This window comes from Metopolophium dirhodum, chromosome 1, assembly GCF_019925205.1.
Source record: "Metopolophium dirhodum isolate CAU chromosome 1, ASM1992520v1, whole genome shotgun sequence".
Taxonomy (NCBI): Eukaryota; Metazoa; Arthropoda; class Insecta; order Hemiptera; family Aphididae; genus Metopolophium; species Metopolophium dirhodum.
The window spans coordinates 126,091,369-126,098,388 of record NC_083560.1 but is presented as its reverse complement, the minus strand read 5'-3'; the positions used below and the strand labels follow the sequence as shown (position 1 = coordinate 126,098,388).

General features: G+C 30.1%; 1 pseudogene; it reads left to right on the top strand.

The window, feature by feature from the left end:
* Positions 1 to 5,596: 5,596 nt before the first annotated feature.
* On the top strand, positions 5,597 to 6,202 carry LOC132953637 (zinc finger protein ZFP2-like; annotated as a pseudogene).
* The last annotated feature ends 818 nt before the right edge of the window (positions 6,203 to 7,020 follow it).

Sequence of the window (7,020 nt, the reverse complement as noted above, 5' to 3'; positions counted from 1 at the left end):
TTAAGTTTTACAAAATAAAAATATATTTTGTCATAATTATAATGGACTTAATTATTATTAAGTATTTCTAATTATAACCCTATATATCTACAGTATATACAATAAATATTATTATTACTTAAGTTACTAAATAATTGTATTGCTTATAACAAGTGATCGGTATTGCCAGTTTCTGAGTTTGTCACTTTGGCGTTGTCAACGGCTTACAATTACCCTTAATCTATACAATTAAAAGAGTTTTGTTGTATATGGATGTTTTTGTGTATTTAGGTTACCTATTGAAAGAACATACTTGGCCACAAACATGATAATATAATATCATAATCTAGCTACTTAGACAGTTAGACGGATATTTAAGTTTTTATTACTTACTCTAATAAAATATATTATGTATGATGATAAATGATAATTTAAGTCATTTTAAATAATACTAACTACTATATTAACTACTATACTACTAATATGTAAAGAAACTTCATCGTGTATTATATTGTTATTTATTCAATTTATTATAGTCAGATAATTAGATTGAATTTTTAACGAAAATCTCAAAAAAATTAAAAAAATTAATATATATTATGGTTCAATATTGAATACAAATGTTATCTTTTATATAAAAATCCCGTGTCACAATGTTTGTCCGGGATGAACTCCGAAACTACTGGACCGATCTTGATGAAATTTTTTTTCACTGTATGTAATTTGGTCCAACTTAAAAGATAGGATAGTTTTTGTCTCGATTAAGGCCCTCAATATATTTTTATTGCAATCATTGTGAAAAAGAATTTTCTATAGAATGATCCACAATGTTCGAGAATAGGGAGTGACGTCGTATAAAATGTTCAATAGTTCTTCGTTCTAGAAATTTGATCTTCAAAGGCGAAGTTCAATACGACGTATTCATCAGTATTATTTAGTTGTGATCTAAGGGATACCTATGTATATTAAGTGAATTGAAAACCTTGAACCATTTAACTTAAGTAAGTATACAGTTTTATTTCTTATCCACCATTTTTGGTTTTAGAAGTTCGCGGTTTTGGCTACTCCCCCCCCCATTTTCTCATGTGCTGAACAGCGTCTTGTACAAATTTTACCCCAGAGGGACTTGGAAGGAATCTCCGGTTATTTTTGCTTATTGTAAGGTTGCTATTGGTCATTATTGAATAATGAATATAATTTTAGACCTGTAGCTATATAGCTTAGTAAAAATAGTATTCCCAAGACTAATTTTTCGACACATGTACATCGTAATATCAACGTGTTAATAAAACATTCGTAATTTGAATCCTACGGTGGATTGCTTACCTGAAAACATACAGCGTGTCTCTCGGGTAATTATATATTATTCAATATGATTGATGAAAATTTTTAAATATTGAACATCATACATCAGATATTAAATCAACGAATTGAACAACGTTTGAATTGCATATTATAGAGTTGGTACATATTTTAACGAACAACGAAGTGAACGGGATCAGCTATAATATATGTATATACCAACTACATTTTACCTTAGTTATACAGCTATGCTATATGTTTACATTTTATTGAATACCTACATAAGTGAAAACTGTATTACTTTTCTACTAATAGAATACTAATATTATTCGTATATTGGGCAAGCTAAAAATTGCACTATGGGAGACCGAAGAACGCGGTGATAGAGTACCTGAATTGCCTATTTAATGCGCCGTGTAGACATTATTTTATTATTGATATAATATTATTATAGTATTTTGAATACCTACCATAGAAAATATATTTTAAGAATAATAAATTATAAGGTACTAGAAAACACTATTACATTTTTTACTTTTGCACAATGTCAACAAATTGATGTACACTCTAAAAATTAGCATTAATTCATTCGAAACAATTAAATGTATATTTCTTTTCAATTTGAAAATCACATAATTTTATGTATTCATATTTGTTGTCACATGTATTTAAAATTATTTTCAAGTTATCCATTTTGTTATTTACAGTATATATTTTTTTTATTTGTTCAAAACTGAACATAATGTAGGTACATTTATTTGTTTATTAGTTAGTTAGTTAATGTGTTTTTCTCCTGTTTTAAAAAAATATACCTACAATTCGATTTGTTAACTAATATTATATTTTGTAATCATATATATTTACTATTGCAAATAACAATAAACCTAGCTGTTAAAGTTATTTATAATTTATCATATATAGTAACTGATATAGGGCTGCTCTATTAAGACCCTGATTTGATGCAAACATTGCGTATATAACTAAATTGGTACACTTTTAAAATTGCATAAGATAATTTCATAATTGTCGTTACTAAATTACAACGTTAGCAGGGACTGATATTAATAATATGTTAGAATATGAAATTCTCGCAATATCTACTAATCTATTTTCTATTATTATTCTGTATTATATGGTCTGTTTTATGAATCACCATGCATGAATAGCTATACAAATCGGATGTTTTGTATTGAAATGTAAACACATCCAAATAAAAGTAATACCATTGAATACTAGTATTAAAGTAATATTATTATTTTCTATTATATGTGATCTTTTATGTATCACCGTGCATGGGCAGCTAAACAAATCGCATGTATTGAATAGACAATAGACATATATAAATACATATACAGTAAAAAGTTGACGAGGACCCGATGGTTGAATCAAGGTTGATCGTGGTCCGGTCGAAGTGTCTGGTTTGGATTGAGGTGATGAAAAACCACAACACAAACACGTTATGGATGTCACAAATTATGTATTATATTACGACCAAATAATAATACATGACGTGCCACTCGGGCGATGAGTTTCACGTCGGACGATTTGCTATTGGTCCGACGGTCCGATGATGGATTTCGGCCGGCCTTTTCCGCCGACCTGTTCGTCTTACGCGACACGGTCCCCCCCCCCCCCCCCGTCCCACCTTTCCCTGACCGGCACGGTGGGAGAGTCGTCTGGGTCGCGCTGCTTGCGTCCCGTAGAGGTGGTTGAAGATAAGGTTGTCTGCCGCTATAGTGCTTGTACATTGTACTTGCTACTAATGCGGGCCACGTCAAAGTAATAACATTGAACACTAGCTAATATTAAAGTAATATTATTAATAGTAATATTAGTAGGTAATACATACTAGTACTCATAATCTGTGATATAATTTATCACGTTGTTCAGGAATCGACATTGTAAATGCTCGATAAATTTAAAAAAAAACTCAAATATGAAAGTGAATAATTAGAAATTCAATTTTTATTATCTCTTTGTTTATTCTGTAAGCAGGTCAAAACTTTCCCCTCGAAATTTTACGCTATTTATAACCATGAGACAATTTTGATTTTTATTAATTTTTTTTTTAACAATAATTGTATTACTTATAGAAGTGTACTTGGATGACACAACGTCTCATATGTAATGATTCATTATTGAATTCAAAACACATCCATTAAAACAACATGTTTGGCAACTAATGTACAGCAAAGTTGATTCCCACTTTTTTTGTATCTATCATCATCATTTGATATAGTGAAATTGCTTCGATTTTCGATCAATCGAAATTGAATCTAGTTGGTACATTGGGGAAATGGGGAATTATAAAATCAACTTCGTTTTTCAGTGTGACTAAAAAAAATAATACATATGAAATGTCCACTGAACGTTAAAATTAGTAATTTCTATGGACCATAGAATTTTTTTAATATTTTGACTCTTGTGAGCTTTTTATAGGCATAATCAAATTTCGAGTTTTATTAGTTTTTTTTTTTATAGTCAATAAAAAATATTGCGCTTGTTTTGCTTGGTAAAGATACTTGAAAGTATAATAAAACGTTCTTCATAAGTAGCTGTTAGTAAAAATTAAAAAAAAAGGTTAAACCTAAAATCACTATACTATTTGATGAGTTAAAATGTTGAAAAACTTGATTAATACCAAGAAAATTTTTTAATTTTTGCGAGTTAGGAATTAATAAAAATTGTTTTATGTACAACTAAGATTTTAAATTTTTATACTAGATTCCCCTTAAGTTTTCCTACATTTCACAAACAAAAAAATTAAACGAAAAGTAAAATTAATTTTCACGAGCGTTCGAAGTTAGACAATGGTTATTGTCATTCTAAAACTAATAACCATTGCCCGTAGGTACCTACTAGAAATTGATATTCAATTTCTTTTTTAAGTATTTAGTATTTTTAGTTTTTATTTTTATTTTTTTTAAGTAAAGAATAGAACAAAATATAAATGCATAGATAGGATTATAGTAACTGAAGTTCAGATAAATCTTTTTTTTTTATAAATAACTTAAATATATGTATATAGATTAAAAAAGTCATAAATATTAATTTTGCATAACCTTCAAATTCGAATAGCAACGGATATACAACATTTGAGACCAATTTGTTTTTTTAAATGATACACAGGTATGCATTATCTCTATAACGCGTATTATATGAGTGACCTACCTAGGTAATGTTTTGTTTAAATCTGAATAAACTAATTAGGGTGTTACTTAGGTATATATTATCAATAGACGCTACATAAAGTTCTGAATACGCTAAATTGTTGCTATAAAACATAGGCTTAAGCAATATGAATATTTTAATTAGTCTATTAAAAGTAATTTTTAGACGATATGTATGAGAGTCATATGCTTGACCCCAAATGCAAACTCCATATGAGATAAATGTTTGAACGAGAGACAAGTATAGCATTAACTGTGTTAACAATAAATCTAAAATCATTAAAAACATAAAATAATTTTTGAACAGCCTTAGTTAAATTAGAAAAATTCCATTTTAACTTATAATCAACTTTTATAACAAATATTTAACAGTTCGAATTTGTTCTAAAATTATGCAATTCTTACAAATACCATTACAGTAACTTAAGTGAAGACATAGGCGCAAATAGGGGGGCTTTTGGGGCTAAGCCCCCACCCCCACAAACGTTTTCTACATTTTGTTTTAAGCTTATTCAATAGTACCTAAGTAAGGCTTTAGCCCCTCCCCCCCCCCCAAATTCCCAAACGCTATATGCGCCTATGACTGTTAGTCCATTAGCATATCTGATTATCTTGTAATATGGCGTTTTAATTATCAATATTATATTGATAAAAGAAAAGATTTTAAGAAAAGCCTTTTTATGTGGCGTTATTTTGCCATAACAACAGTAAAAGATGAAAATATACCTATCAATCACAATAATAATTTCTTACTCAAATTTAATTTTATATTAGCTTTATTAGCTTTAAATTGTACCACCTACACTTAATACTGTCTTGAAAACCAGACGATGACAATAAATTCTAATTGGCCACAAATAAAATGGTTTGGTAACCACCACAATGTATGAAACACAATTTAAAATTTGTTATAAACAGTGTATATTTTAGACGAATCTTTAAAGTCAGACGTTGATAACCTTTAATCAGTATTTTAGTATTTTAACTGCTATTTAACAGTCCTTTGGAAAATAAGAATGATAACAGTGACGTAAAGTATTATCAAAGTCATTAAAATGAACGATTTATTCACCGAGAAACTGTACCAATGCGACGTTTGCGAAAAGTCGTTCAATGAAAATAGTGATTTGAGGAAACATCGGAAAATGTATGCAGTGAAGAAACCGTACCCCTCCGATATTTGCGACAAGTTGTTCAGTCAGAATAGCAATTTGGCGAGGCACCAGCGGACGCATACCGGCGAGAAACCGTACCAATGTGGCGTTTGTGATAAGTCGTTCAATACAAGTGGTTATTTGACGAAGCACCAGCGGACGCATACTGGCGAGAAACCTTACACTTGTGACGTTTGTGATAAGTCGTTCAGTACAAATGGTTATTTGATGGTTCACCAGCGGACGCATACAGGTGAAAAACCGTACCAATGTGGCGTTTGTAATAAATCGTTCAATACAAGTGGTTATTAATTGATGGTACACCAGCGGACGCATACCGGCGAGTAACCGTACCAATGTGGCGTTTGTGATAAGTCGTTCAATACAAGTGGTTATTTGACGAAGCACCAGCGGACGCATACGGGTGAGAAACCTTACACTTGTGACGCTTGTGATAAGTCGTTCAGTACAAATGGTTATTTGATGGTTCACCAGCGGACGCATACCGGCGAGAAACCTTACCCTTGTAACGTTTGTGATAAGTTGTTCAATACAAGTGGTGATTTGACAAAGCACCGGCGGACGCATATAGACTGAAACTTGGATATAATTTGATAAATTCTATGGGTCGGATCCCACTGATATTAAGTTAGGTTATCATATTAGTTTTGTGTGTTCGTCTTTTGGTATAGTAGTTTTTCATTAATAAACTGTAAATGATTCTTTAATGCGTGACATCGTCATATATTTGTCGTTGTTTTTAATTTTCAATTTAAATTAAAGATAATGTTATTTGCTTAAGCCTTTCTTTTCTCCCGGTCCTTACGGTTGTGAAAATTCGTCTTATTTACTTATTTATTACGCTCCACAATTGTAATGTTTATCATTAATTAAAAATGTTGGTTGTTTCCTCACTATTACAATCAAACAAGTGCCGTAGAATAAGTGATAGTTTTTATGAAGTATTATTCTCCAAGATAAAACGAAAACTTGGCTTACATGTAGTAAATCCGCAGTGAGTTGAATTTTTTATATTAAAGTCTAATTTACAAACCCCAACCTTATCATTTTTACGATATTAATCGATTTTTGAGATTTTGTTGTATTTCCAAAACGAATAGGTAACCGTAGACTCTTAAAATGTTCACCAAATATTTATATTAGCATTTTCCATACAAGGTAAAATTTTCAAACAATTTTGACTCTTTATGAACCATTTATAGAGATGAGAAAAATCTTAACATCTTGAAAAAAAATGTTATAAATTATAATATATATAGGCTACAAACATAGTTTTACAGTTTTATTGTGGTAAATAATGATTAATTGTAGATATAATATTTTAAGTGACGCTACACAGATATTTGTTCGCTCCGTCTTACAAGTGCGTATACCATAGCACGTTTAACTCCGAT